Raw genomic sequence first — 14729 nt, forward strand, 5'->3', positions numbered from 1 at the left:
AACTCATTAATCCCAGTCCAGGGATTCTCACCTTCAAGGCCAAATCACCTTCCAAATGCTCCACTTCCTCATGCCAGCACAATGTGTGCTGGATTTCAATGTGATGAAGTTCAGAGGGAGCACAAATGTTTCCTTTTTTACTGTACTTTCTAAGCAGTGGGTGTGGCTATTCAGCATTGTCAGTCATATTTGGCTAAATTTCAAAGTACATAAACATTAGTATAAAAGTTTTTATTAGAAAAGCTGATATATAATATTTTTACTTAGATCCTTTACTCATTAAAGATAGAAATCATTGACTTGGTACTTTGATTGTAATTTTGAATAAATTACTAAAGTCCATAGTCTGCTAGAAAAATACATTTTTCCTAGTTGATAGCTTGTTGTTGAAATGCAAAATACATTTACTGCTTAATAAGTGTCAGCTGTGAGGTGACACTTATTGAGACTCAGTTAAAAAGTGAATTGTTGTAAAATTCCCGTGCTTTTCCACTGTACAGGCTCGGGTCACTGGGAGCATATTGAATGGTAGGAAGGAACAACTTCAGGCTGAGGAAAGTGATAAGGAAAAATGGGATTTCCTGCAGTTTGCTGAAGCATGGACTCCAAATGACAGTTCTGAAGAGCTCAAGAAACAAGTTTTGTTCACTCATGTAAGATGATACGACTTGTTCTTTTTCACTTAACACACTGAAATTATAACTGTAACATGTTTTAAACTTTTTTATTTTGTTGGCACATTTTAGATATACATAATAACATTTATCGTACATAGTTCATATCTGTACATGATGTGTCATCTTTTTTTTCCCGTTTTCCCCTCCTCTCCTTTGAATTCCTCTTCTCCTTATTTACAAACCATTTTTTTTGCTAGTCTCATTTTTCCTCTTCCTTTCCTTCCTTTTCCCCTCCTCTCTCCCTTGTTCCTCAGCTCTTGATTATTCATGTCCACAAAGGAGAATTCACTTAGAGCTGAAAAATGTAATAGAACAAATAATTATGTTAACAGAAGGTGACTTTTCCACCAGTTTTATCATTCTTCAGTTTCTTAGATAAACAAGCTAAGTAGAATCCAAACTCCACGAGAAAATATAGGAAGGTGTCTTTATGACTCTGAAGTTAGAGAAAGATAGATGAAATTCCCTCAAATGCAGAAATCATAAAGAAATAGATTGAGATATTTAACTGTATCAAAATTTAAAATTTGTATTGTAACAGATGTCCCGTAAACAAGTCAAAGACTCAGTTAAAAATTTATACTACTCAGTTAATGAAAGATAAACTGATAGAACTTTCGGCAGCTAAAAAGATAGAAATGTGAGATAAAAGTGGTCTTTATTTTAAGAATGTGGAGAAAGACTCAGTGACCTCCGGGGTCTGGCTTTCTCTGTACCAGACACATGGTGTGGGGGCATATATATAGCTTAGGTTTGGGGTGGTGCCTAAGGGACATTACTGATGGCACAGGTAGCCCAGTGGAATTCCTTTTGTGCCACAGGTAAATTGCCTAGGGGCAGGAAAGGTGACCTCAACATAGAGCCCCTTAGTTCCACCTCCCAGCCTCCCACTGCTGCAGCTTCCCATTGGGGGCAAAGTCCTTTCACAAACCACCAGAAAATAGGTGAAGAATGTATCAGAGGGAGCATCAATAGCCAAAAATCATAATAAAAATGTTCTGCCATATTAAGACAAGGCAGGTTATAAAAATAACTTTTTCCCTTTGCAGTTGGTAAATAGTCTATAGTATGATGCTTTCAGGTTATGTGACCACTCGTTCCCAAAATTTTTATACAGTGGTTTTACCATCATTGATGGTTTTTACTTGAATCAGTATGGAAATGGTGGTTTTTCTATTTATGTCATTGCTTGTATATTGACTAGCTGGTATTTTTTGCAAAAAAGCATGTTATTTCCCCCTTTAAGAAAATCATTAAAAAGTTGAGGATTCTTTTATTTTTATTAATATTTACTGTGTTATAATCCTTCACTTATTTTTTTTTTGTTTATACTTAACATCTGGCTAATAAAATCACCTTTACGCTGATTCCTTTACGCTGATTCTTTTCTTAAAAAAAAAAAAAGATCCTCATAATGATTCTCCAACTACTTCTTTGGTTTCTGGTAAACAAAATTTCCAGATTCACTTTGAATTCTCTTTGCTTCTGACTTGCAACTGGCTGTTTCTTTAAGGATTCCTGGTTCCTCATAAGTTGCTATTTAGAAAGTAACATGAGGGACTGGTAATGTAGCTCAGCAGCACAGGTGCCTGCCTTGCAAGCCCTGAGTTCAATTCCTGATATTAAAAAAATCTGTGTATCTATAGATGTGTATATCTTTAAAAGGTTACTGTTATTTTGCACAAAATTTCCAGTCTTTAGATGATTCATGTAAGTTGACATCTTTTGGGAGTGGGTGGGATTTTTTTAATTAAAAAAGAAAGCAAAGGTGAATAAAGTGTAGAAGTGATACAGAATGTCACATTAAGAAATCATCACTAGTTGATATATATTGCTATCTTAGAAGTATTCAAGTTACAAAATCAAAGACAGTCAATCACAGTACAACTATTCAGTTTGATGGTCTATCAAAAACTTAATAATATGGTTATCTATCTTGCACACTTAAACATACCTTACTTATATGGGTATACCTACAAGTTGTTCTTTCCTTTCGAGCACTTTCTTTCAGTTTAGGAATCTTTTATTTTTAGTTGTTTTGCTTTGTTTATACTTATATATTTGATGTTTGGCCAGCAGATGAAGCATGCTTTGGTTGATTTTAGATGGGTGTGGCCTTTCACTGCTGTCTTTATACCCTGTATCTTCATGGAAAAGTTGTTTTTTGAAAGGTTTTCGAAAACCGAGTTTTAACAGTGGACATATTTTTCTTCTGAATGTTGCCAGAACTTTTAATATTTTCTCTGGGAATTTTTTTATGTATAATGATTTATTTCTGAATCTTTGCAAAAGTCGTAAATTTTTCTTTAGTGCTTAGCAATTTTAAATTTTACCAAATTATCCAAACTTTCCAATTGTCATCAAAAACATGATTAACTGTAGCACTTCTAATTGGGTGGGTTTTAGCAACTTGTAGATAGTTGTGTGGTATCAGCATTTTAAGGAATGTTGCTTTTATCTTTATCCCAGCTCCCTGCTGCCACAATTGGAGGGAACTGGAGCAAAGAGGAACCTTCTGCTTGGTAGAACAGATTGTCTCTGTAGTCAGCACAGAGCTCAAAGGCTCAAGGAGACCAAAAGCAAAGACTAAGCCTGAGGGCAAGAGAGAGTAAACTGAGGGCAGGCAGAACCCAGGAGCCTCTACCACCCTCCTCCCTGGCTCCCAATGTTCCTCTTGCCCTCCAGTTCATCAGATTCAAAATGCTGTGGGCCCCATAAGTGGTTTTTAGAAAACATGAATTTGGTAAATTCGGCAAATTGATCCTCAGTAAATTATATTTCAGGTGAATGGACTTGTAACATATAGTTTACTGGACAAATAAGTCACTTAGCATAGGGGCTTGGGTTAATTTGTTTTTTGTGAATTGATTTAAAGCCTAGAATTGCGATGATCACGGGTCCTGTGATTAGGAAGAGGAAGAGTAGAAGAATGTGAAAAATACTTTCCTCAACATAGTTTTTATATTCGTTTTGGTATCTGCCGCCTCTTTTCTCTTCTGATGCACTTGCCTCAGAATTGTTTTCTTTTTCGTTCTCCCCTCAGTCAGAGTCCTCTTTCTGTCATAGACCTCGGTTCTAACTATTGAGATTGAAGGAGAAATGCATAGACCAGGGCTGGAAGTCCACTAGCATGTAGCATGTTACCATTGTTAAGATATTGCAAGATTTTGGTAATGGTTGGTGAGTACCCATTCTTCAGACCTGTCACTATACTCCCTTCACCCCATCATGAGGACATTCTGGTCCTCCCCATGATCCAGCACCACAAGGGGCCTCTGGGCCTTTGCTTTAACTCGTTTGGAAGGCAACCCCTGCTATACCTCTTTTTAAATTTTAGTATTTGAATAATCCACACAGACACATGAGGTACAACTGTTTGTCCATTTAAGATAGGAGTTTTATTTATTTTTTGGCACCAGGGATCAAACTCACAGCCTTGCATTCATCAGGCAAGCTCTCGAGCCACTGAGCTAAATTCCCAGCCTATGAATATAGTTTTAAAATAAATTAATTACTAAAGCAAATGAAACTCAAATTAAAGTCCGAAGTAAATGGAGAGAAAAACATTTCCAACATTGTAAGGAAAGTTAGTTTTTCACAGCGTATTTTCCCATCCCATAATTGAGCTGGCCTATTTAGGAGTCAGTCACCAGTGTCCCTGCCTCAGATTCAGTCAGTTTGTTTATATTACCTCTTCCTTTCTTGAACTTCTGGATGTGCATCCATCTAAGTAGCCATGATAGCTTGTCTGCTGTAAAAAAAAAAAAAAAAAAGTAACATGTATTTGTGAAGGAGAACTTAAGAACAACTAAAATTTTAAAATGTGCTTTAAAAAATCCATAGTTTGCATTTTTCATTAAATGCCAACATTGTATGAAATGCTTGCCTTGTTATAGGATAGAAAGTTCAAATAAAAAGTTGTTTTATACATGTGAAAAGTAATCTTTTTCTTCACTAGTCTAGTAGTAGAGTTGAATAAATGGTAACAGTGAAAAGAAATTGATCATGGGTTTAAATGAAGTGGAAATCTTTGTCCAAAATCCCTTTTTCTGACTGGTATCTCAGGGCCAGTACATTATAAATTGGAATATTTGTTCAATATGTACCATAGAAAATCAAACTGCTCTATAAATTTTTTTCTGTATCAGGATCAAACTCATAATGTTGCGCTTGCCGGCAGGCGCTTACGCTAGTGAGCTAAATCCCAGGCCCATGTCTAATTATTCCATAGTCAGCGTAGAAGGCCAATAATAGAAAGTATCCCATTATGACAGAGACATAAATATTTAATAATCGTTGCTTATATCACATTGTATTATTGTTAGACTTTTTTTTACCTTTACAACTTCAGTAATAACATATATTATTTTGGTGGCCACTGATAAGCCCTTAATATTCATAACCTTATTTAACCTTGACAGCAATTCTAAAAGAAAGATACTGTTACCATGCTTCACCAAAGCTCAAAAAGTTTACATAATCTGCCCAAGTTCACACAACCAATAAATGACAAATCTGAAATTTGAACCCAGTACTTTCTGCTATCTTGTCTGCTCTCATACTCTTGCCAAAATACACTGTATGCATTAGAGTTGGCATGCCATGACCCCGCAGTAAATACTTGTGAAACATGCCTATTGAATGTCACCATTTATATGAATTGTCCAGAACAGGCATATCTGTAGAGAAATGTACTGGCTTCCAGGGGCTTAGGAGAGGTATGCAGTTTCTCTTTGAAGGTATTAAAAATGTTCTATAATTAATAGTGGTGGTTGCACAACTCTGACTAAACCAAAAGTCACTTAGTGCACATTTGAAAAGGGTGAATTTATGGTAAATAAGTTATATCTCAAGGCCCTTTTTTTTTTAAGATTACATGCAAGCATATGAGAATATAAAGATGCAGAAAACGTCCAACTTTCCTTTGGAGCTTACTCTAATTAGAGATAATTGTTAACAATTTATTTTACAGCAATATGATAAATGTGAAAATTGAGATATATAAACCAGGCTCTGGGAACTCAGTACAGAATAAATAACCACTTGTGAGTATTTGGGGAACTTTCCCTTAGGAAAACCTGAGCTAGATTTTGAAGGATTACTTTAGTAAAAACGGGTAAATCCACTTACACAGGCCACAGAAAGCTGCAAGCCAGTGGATGGAAGCCAGCGAGGAGGAGCCGAGGCCGTCAGCCTGTGACTGTGTGGCCAGGGAGGGCCTGGGAACCAGGATGATCACTCTCAACCCGTGTCTTCATTTTATCGCTTTCTCTCATGATGAAGCCACTTGGCAGATACCGGGCTAGGATTTCATTTTTAAAATTGATTTTAAACCATATTGTAGAGCAGCTTTAGGGTAACAGAGAAGGCGGAGAGAAGCCGCGGAGGCCTCTCATTGCCCTCTGCGTCCCTCTGTCCCCAGCGTCCCTCACTGTCAACGTCCTCCTCTCGGCAGCCTGGCTATCGATCACGTGTGAGAGCTGGGTGGCAGCCGCCTTTTGTGAAGCTTGAGGGTCGTCTTCAGCTCCATGAGCAGCAGACCCGTTGTGCCCCGAGGCGGCTGCAGCCTTTGGCATCTCTGTGTGCAGTGGGGGAGAGTTCCGGCCACTCTGCATGTGCCCAGCACCTCAGGGTCCATTGGAGGCCTGTGGTGTCTCGCTGTTGCTGTTTGCATTTCCTGAGGCCGTGTGACACTGGGCATTGTGCTTGCCAGCCCCACGCAGTTTGTAGGGAGGGGTCTGTGATGGTGTCTGGCTGATTTTTAGTGGGGCTGTTTGTTCTGTGAGAGCTGAGTTTTAAGTTCTTTATTGACTTCATTTTTCTTGCCTCTGAACTAGTAGTACTTTTCCTATGTCCCACAAGAAGCTTTCTTTTGGGTTAGATAATATGATACTGAGTTCAGGTTATGTATTTGAAGGTACTATACAGAGATGAGGACTTGTCAAAATTTCTACTATTATTTATGCTCAAAATAAACGTACAGTGGAATGTTCTGAGGTTGTGTATCTGTATTTTCATTGCCCCATGTTTAAAATGTTTCACTAGTTATGAGTGTAGTGTCACCTCTAAGAATTTTTTTATGTTATATTTCTTTGACATTATTTCATTACAGTATTCTGTTCTCCAAAATAGTTTATTCATTTCCAACCATGCTACTTTGAACGTTTGTTAATCTTTTCTAAAAAAAATTTATGTCCATCTGTCATCTATCTGTCCATCCATTTGTTTTAATTTGTTTAATTGTACAGATAAATCCTTTTTATGAATTCAAAAAAGTTGAAATTTGAAGAGCTGTAGAACCACACAATAAAGCTGGAGACCAGCACAATCCAAGGGCAAGTATCCACCCCTGTTACCTTCTTGAAGGAGTAATTCATCCATGTAACTTGCTTTTGGGAGCTGTTTTTTCTTTATCAAAGATTCATGCCTATGCTGTTATTCACCCCAATAACAAGACCAACCAGGAGGAACAGAACAAGTTGCTCCATTACTTTGGAGGTGTAATACGTGTTCCTCCAATTCCTTGCAGTAATTTTCACCTTCTCCATGTAGTACGTGCTTTGCACGGAATAGGTCCTAAATAAATATTGATTCATCAGATCTCAGACACCCCTCTTTTTCTGTCTCACCATGCACAGATGTTAAAAAAAAGTCCTCCAGACAACCATACACAAAGAATCTGAGCTACACAAACCATATATGAAGCTTAGCAAGGTGTGGTATTATAGTGCATTTGGGTCTGTCTGAGAATGCCAGGAAAAGATTAAGAAGATTTTTCTTTTGTTTGGTGGAGCCTTAAATAGTCTATTGCAGTCAATTTTGTGTCCTCACTGCTGTGGATCAGCAGGCCACGTGGTTGCTGCCTTGCTCTGTGTGGAGTCTCTTTGTTAGTCCAAATTCAGCTGATGGCTTTGCTAGAGCAGGGAGGACCCGCCAGGCAACTCTCTTGACTCTGTTTCTGTGGCTGGAAAGCACATTTCTCTTTAAAACTGCAATGCATCTCTTACATATCTTGGTCTCTGAATGTGTCCTCAGGTCAGGGAAGTCGAGATGTTAGGACTGGATCACACCCTAAATATGTGGAGGGCTTGCCACTTTCTGCTCAACCCCTGGACCTCAGGGACACACTGACAGAGGGTGATACTTGCTTTGTGCGGGGCTGGGCCCAGGGGAGTTGATTACTTGGCTGTACCTGCAGAGACAGAGTGAGTTTTAGTGGTGGATTTTTAATACTTTTGAATGTTTGGTAACATCGGGAACGTCGGATTGCTTGCATGAGGAGGGCAGTTGTTTTCCATGCACTTCGCTAAGTCCCGGTGAGCAGGACCCTTTGTGTTCCTGTCAGGAGGGCTCTGGATACCACTTCTTGGTCATGTGACTCATAGCTCCATTCCCCCTCAGGACTTTTGGAGACAGAGGCTTTGGGTGAAAAGGCAGACCAGGGCTTGAGGAATTTTTATTTTTCACTTCAGAAGGCAGCATCTAAGAATCCCTGTACAGTTCGCCTGCTCTGGTGCCGTGGTCCTCCTGGGGTGGGTAAGAGCGAAGGTGGAGCAGGGTTTTGGGCGACTGTTGTGTGATGCAGTGGTCAGCTTTTCATTGCTGTGGCCAAATACCTGGGAAAATCAATTGAAAGGAGGAATGATTGATTTTGGCTCCCGGTTTCAGAGTTCACGTCCATGGTCAGCTGTTGCGGAAGGACCTGGTGGAGGAAAGTTGCTCCATGGCGTCAGGGAAGCAGAGAGTGAAGAACCAAAGAGGCAGAGGCCAGGGACCAGAATCTCCCCGGTCACACTTAGTGACCCACACTCTTCCACCACACCCTGCCTGCTAAAGTGCTATGATATCAGCAAATGATGGATGGTTTAATACACTGGAGTTGACCCCTCATGATCCAGTCACCTGGAAGCCCTCCAATAAATGCATGAGACTTTGGGGGAAAGATTCAAGATCTGAACCCTGAGATATAAAAAGTTAAAGTCATCCTGTTAGAGTGATTCATGCACATGCATGTTTACAGCAGCTCACACAACAGCTAAACCATGGAAATACTGGTGTACTAGAAAAAGTGTGGCACTCACACCCTGGCGTGCCGCTCTGCCGTAAGGAAGGGTAAACTGCAGCCATTCCTGTGAAATTAATGTACCTTCAGACCACAATATTCCGAGAAATAAGTCAGATGCACAAGATTAAATCCTGCATGGTTTCTCTTTGGGTCAGAGAACCAAAGATACAGGTGATTTAAAGAGCAAAATAAAGGAGATCTGCTGAGGAACAGGGAGCTGGACTCTGGAGCTCAGAAGGGCTGTGGAGGGGGGACATGGGAAGAGGGGTAACGCTGATGGCAGTGCAATCCATGATCCATGTGTGTGTCCACCCAGGCTCAGTGTGATCACTGTGTTGCAGACATCTATTGTGAATGGTGGGAAAGAAACCAGTTGACCTTTATGTCGAAAAAGAGGGACAGGGGAAGCTCAGACAGGGTAGCAGTGGCATCCTGGTGGAGCCCTGTGGAGATGTGCTTTGAGGCCAGGTGGGTCGCCGGCCGGTGTGTGCAGGCCAGGACAGCCTGCTCCCTGGCTTTTAGCCCAGCGAGGCTCCCTACGCTCTCTGACTCTGGAGTTGTAAGCCTTTGCTCGTGTTGTTTTCAGTCACCACTGGGGCAGCAGCAGCAGGACATGAACACCAGTCCCTGCCCGCTGGCAGTGAACCTTGCCGCGTGTCCTGCTGTGCTGCGTGACATGTCAGGGACAGCTCTGCTCAGGGTCCCAAACCTGGATAGGATTTGCCATTGCCCTCATTTCCTGTGCTTTAAGCTCTTAGCATGGTTTCACCGTTTTTGCTCCTAAAAGTCAAAACCCTCACTTTGGGGGAACCTGAGAGGACACAGCTGGGGTCCATCTCTACTACAGTTCAGGAATGCTTGCTCCGCCATGCCCTCATGCAGCTGGACACTGCTGCCACTGTCCTGTGGGAGTTTTCCCAATCTCATCATCTCCCCAGCACCTAAGCAGAAAGACACCTTGTGTCAGCCTTCCGAGGGCGTCGTCCATCATGGTGATGTGTTAAGTGTGGGCACAGCCTGGCTCTGAGACCACTTGACAGTGCCCTTTAAACAGGGAACACAGAGGCCCGAACCTCTGTCCTCCATGGAGGGATTGATGGCCCAATCAGTGCTGATGGGACACCCAGCCCCATAAACTCTGGGACCCTGAACACTTTTAAATTAAGAAGATGGAAGTTCCCAGATGAAGAATCCCAGAACTCCTGAATTTATTGTTCCTTGTAAGGCAAGAAAAAGCTGAAATCCCATAGATATTACATTTAGAGCCGTGTTTTTGTGGAAGTGTGTGCAATTTTCATGCTAGTGTCTTTGAGATTTAATGTCTTTACCATTTCCTTTTTCTTCATTTCTTGTGATAGACTTACTTAAAAATAATAGAAATAGTTGGGCCAGTTAATTGGCCTTGGTGTGAGGTGTGTGAGACATTTCCAATGAAATGCAAGCATTAGATTTGAAACCAATCTTCTAGTTCTTTTTGTCCTTTCTGTGTAAGAAGGGCAGGGTGTAGGTTCTACCTGGTGCAGTTGAGTTGGCCAATGGCTCCTATTGGGTGAGAAGCAACCGCAAAAATATCAGAAGAGGAGAAACAGCAGTGCCATTCTATCCTAGGCACCCAATCCATTGCTCCTCAAACTGTGGAGAGAGGCTGGGATGGGAGTGGTAGACACTTTTTCTGCATCCAGGTAACTGCTTACACAACTGTTCAAGCCTTCTTTCTCCTTTGAAGTGTTTATTTGTGTTGGAGGACTTTCATAATCTTGTTATCCATACTGGGATTCTTTAAATGGTATTTTCCACATCCTGATAATTGTACAAATGAAACAAGACACTTACCATATGTTGGCTATCTAAAAACATTGTGAAGATACACCTTCAGATAGAGGTAATTTAAAATTTTAGAAAATATGCATAAGATCATGATATATTAAAACTGAAACATGGAACTTTTATGTCCCAAACTCAGCAGAATGGGGGAATCTTTATATGCGTTTTCTCTGATTGAAAGTCTGGGCAACACTGTACTGTAGATTGTAGGTTTCTATGAGACACTCATTTACCAAGCTGATCATTTCCATTCAACAGGAGACTCACAGCACAAAGTCTTAAGAGCCCAAACAGCGCCACCTAGGTTTGGTAAGTATAACCTTTAGTGGGCCTCCATCCCCTTGGTCCATCGGGCCACTGGACCTTTATTCTGTATCTCTCAGTGGCACCTGTAGTTTAAGGAGGTCAGCACTAGATGACCCTCGATGCCTCCCCATTTTCTTAGGTTCCCTTTCACACTTCATGTGCAAGCTGATGAAATCCTCAGAGGCATTCTGTCTTGTATTGTGATGGTTCTGACACTTCCCCTACTGATCTGTGAGATTACTGAGAGCACACAGGAGGATACACACACATCCATTCACATACAGTGACAACCTTGTTGGGGGATCGGGAAGAGCAAGGACGTTTGCAAAAGAGACAGCTCCATGCCGTCCTGCTCAGAACTGTGGACTTTGAATTCGGTGATCTGACTTGGAGTCTCAGTGAGACCCAGATTTTACACTCCTGGTTCCTGTATCGATCCTGGGTTCTTGGAAGTGGAAGGGCCGGGTTTTGCTGGGCATGGGTCACTGAGAATTCAAGGCCAGCCTTAGCTACATAGTAACTTCGAGATCAGCCTGAACTGCATAGACTCTGTCTCAATCAATCAATCAGTCAATCAATCAATGAAAAGCCAGGCATGGTGGTGCATGCCTATAATCCCAGTACCTCAAGAGGCTGAAGCAGGAGGACTACAAGTTCCAGTGGAGCCTGGCCAATTTGGGGACTTAATGAGGCCCTATTTCATGGTGAAAAAAATGAAAAAAGGAGCCAGAAGTGTAGTTCAATGCAGAGGCCCTGGATTCATCTCCCAATACAGAAAGAGGGAGACCAAGTGAGAGAGAAAGACTGTTGCCAAAAATTCACCCATTGTTATCAAAATATATTTATGACACAGTTACACATGACCATTTTATTTAAACTCCATGTAGTTTACAAAAAAGGCTTTAATGCAGTGAGTAATTCTTGACCCATGCTACTTCTGTGGATTCTAACTTCATTCTTTGGGAACACATAAGGTGAATACTTCTGCGTTCTTCGTAAATGAGCTAGGAGAACAGTCACTGCAGGACGCCTCAGCCAGTTGGCCATCAGTGGAGACAGCAGTGCTTACCTTAGTGGGGTGATGTGGGAGTTAGAGGGTGACACATACCGCATACCCCCTCTGGCTGGCGGCCCTGGGATTAGACATCTGAAGCCAGCCGCATGCCTGGCATAGTTCTCACCTTCTCCCTTACATATGGGGCTCTGCTGGCACCAATCCTACAATACGTTTCTTCTTATCACTTAGAACAGCAGGGAGCTACAGCACAGAGTGGTGAAATAATTCATCCCAGTTCACATGGCTGGCTCCACACACTGTTGTTGTGGAGAACTGTTGTTATAATCAATACCTGCATCGTTATCAATACCTGCAGTTCAGTGAGGTCCGGAGCTTCCCTCCAGTGCTCGTGGAGAATCCACAAAGGGCGTCATCTTTCTCATAAAGACAGCTGCGTTGGGTCTAATGGATGTCTGGACCTTCACAGTGCTGCGGTGCCAGTTTTGCTCAGTAGGATTCTATCTAAACTAATTAGCTGCATGTGGAAAGGCGGAGTGCCTCTCCCTGCTGGCTGGCCCTATGGGAGCCCACTGACTGTCAGCCTAGGCGCTTGCTTAGGGGATTGGAATGGAGGTGCTGTGTGCAGGAGTCACGCTGGGTGGGTGGGCAGTGAGACAGGACCAGTGAGAGCACTTTGAAAGGAGAGCAGGGCCAGTGTTCCTGGAGGCCTTGCAGAGGTGGGAGGGGTGGCTGGAGAGGCACAGGTGACACCATAGGAGATGGGGTGCGCTTGCCATGTGGGTGAGTGAGACAAAAGATACGATTTATTTATCTTTAATTTTTAAACAGGTGTTTTGGACACTTTTGGAAGATTCCAACAAGAAATCATACGGTGTTCCAGGCACTGAGATGGAGCCTCAGGACCAAAGACGCCCTGAGCCACCCCCTCATCCCTGTGAGTACAGAGTGGGATTTCTCTGGGTCTCTAGCCTCGTTCAACATCCTGTGTTCCTGGAGTTGGAAAGTGTCAGAGTGAACCAGTGTGTGGGAGGGATGGGAGTGGGCAGTGGGTGGGCTATGGGTGAATCTGGGTCAGACACAGGAAACTCAGGAGTTTGTCCCATCTCAGAGAGGACAGCTGTGCATAGATAGGTGAAAGTTTATCCTTCCTTCACATCTACACTTAGCAGAAAGTTCTGAGGAAATGCTGACACTGTTCATTACGTTTTCCCTGCGATGTGAACAAGCCAGTGTGGGCTTCCCTTTTCAGGGCTTCCCTGTTGCGTGGGCATGCTTCGGGCAGCAGGTTGATGTGGGTTAAGAAACTACTCGATGTGTATTTGCCTCACGGGGCTCCGTCCCTGGGGACCCTGTGTTTTGTGCGCAGACCTCTTTGTGTCAGCATTAACAAAAGGACAGGATCCTGGCTTGGTTTCCAGGGTGGGATTGCAGCTCTGGTTCACCCCTATGCCTAGCGTGTTTATTAGCAGAAACTCATCAGGGATCATAGAGCCAGGCTTGAGGGTGCAGAGGGTAACAGATCTCGGAGGGCACCTTCAGAGAACTCATCAGGAACTCAGACCTCTGAGTATACGCCTAGGGTTAATGTGTTCTATTACTTTTAGTAGATGCTCGGTATAATCTTAGCAGCGCTACTCGAGTGTTGTAATTTTTCTACTTGCTTCCCAGCCCTTGTTATAATGAAATTTAATTATCTATCATCTATCATCTTGAAAGTTGATGCCTAGTGGATTTCTCATTGCAGCTTTCCTTGTTAGTTCCCTAATGATTGTGCCAAACATACGTTCTCTTTATAACAGCCTTGTTGAGATATAACTCACACACCTCACATTTTACCCATTTCAGGTGTACAATTCATTGAGTTTATACTTGTGTCCTCCTACCAGTATCAATTTTAGACCTTTTTCTTTGCTCCCAAAAGAATTCCACTCTGCACCATGTAGATACCCCTCCCCACCAGCCTCAGGAAACCTCTGACATACTTCCTATCTCTGTAGATTTGCCTCTTCTAGACATTTTATATAAATAACATCATAGATGTTGTTTTAGTCCATTTTTCTTATTGCTGAGACACAATACCTGATGCCCAAAGTTAAAGGAGGAGAGGTTTATTTGGCTCACAGTTTGTGGAAGTTTCCGTCCATAATCAGTTGTCTCCAGAGCAGGGCGGCACTGCCGATGGGCATCACAGAGGAGAAATTGGTCCTGGTGGGCAGAAGGCAGAAAGCAGCAAGCAGCAATCAAACGTGACAAGAACAACTTCCTTGTGTCCCTTTATACCTATATGGGTGCTACCCTAGGACAGGTAGCACTCACATCCACAACTGTGCCAACCAATCAGTGGCCTGATTTAGTAATCACAACCCTTGCTTCCAGCATCACACACCCTTGGTCCTCACACAGTTAATCCCAGTGTCACACTCTAGATCCAACCGCCAAAGCCATGGATGACTGTAAGAGGCTTTGGGGGGGACATCTTGATACAAGTCAAATGGATACAGTCTTCTGGGAGCAGCTTCTTTCACTCAGCAGAAGTTACTCAGAGTTTACGGAGACACTATGTATTGGCACCTTATTTCTTTCGATAGCTAGATGGTGTTACATTATTGTGTCTGTGACATATTTTTGTCCCCTCATCAGAGGATGGGTGTTGGTTTTGTTTCCAGTGTCTTCCTATTATGAATATGCTGTTGTGACAATTCACATGCAAACTGATTTCCATGGATGTATGTTTGTTCTTGTCTGTATCTAGGGATGGAATGGCTAGATACACACAAGATCATCTGTTTAGTCATTTGAGGAACTATCAGAAAGTTGTGTAAATTGTGCACACCCCAAA

General features: G+C 42.2%; 1 long non-coding RNA gene across 1 annotated transcript; it reads left to right on the forward strand.

Moving 5' to 3' along the window:
* Positions 1-510: 510 nt before the first annotated feature.
* LOC134472391 (uncharacterized) lies at positions 511-12827 on the forward strand. Its single transcript, XR_010042196.1, has 3 exons — positions 511-653; positions 10825-10875; positions 12719-12827. It is a non-coding gene; the product is annotated as an uncharacterized LOC134472391 (long non-coding RNA).
* Positions 12828-14729: the final 1902 nt, after the last annotated feature.

Source organism: Cavia porcellus, unplaced genomic scaffold (genome assembly GCF_034190915.1).
Source record: "Cavia porcellus strain 051 isolate PalLab524CR breed Dunkin Hartley unplaced genomic scaffold, mCavPor4.1 scaffold_23, whole genome shotgun sequence".
Classification (NCBI taxonomy): domain Eukaryota; kingdom Metazoa; phylum Chordata; class Mammalia; order Rodentia; family Caviidae; genus Cavia; species Cavia porcellus.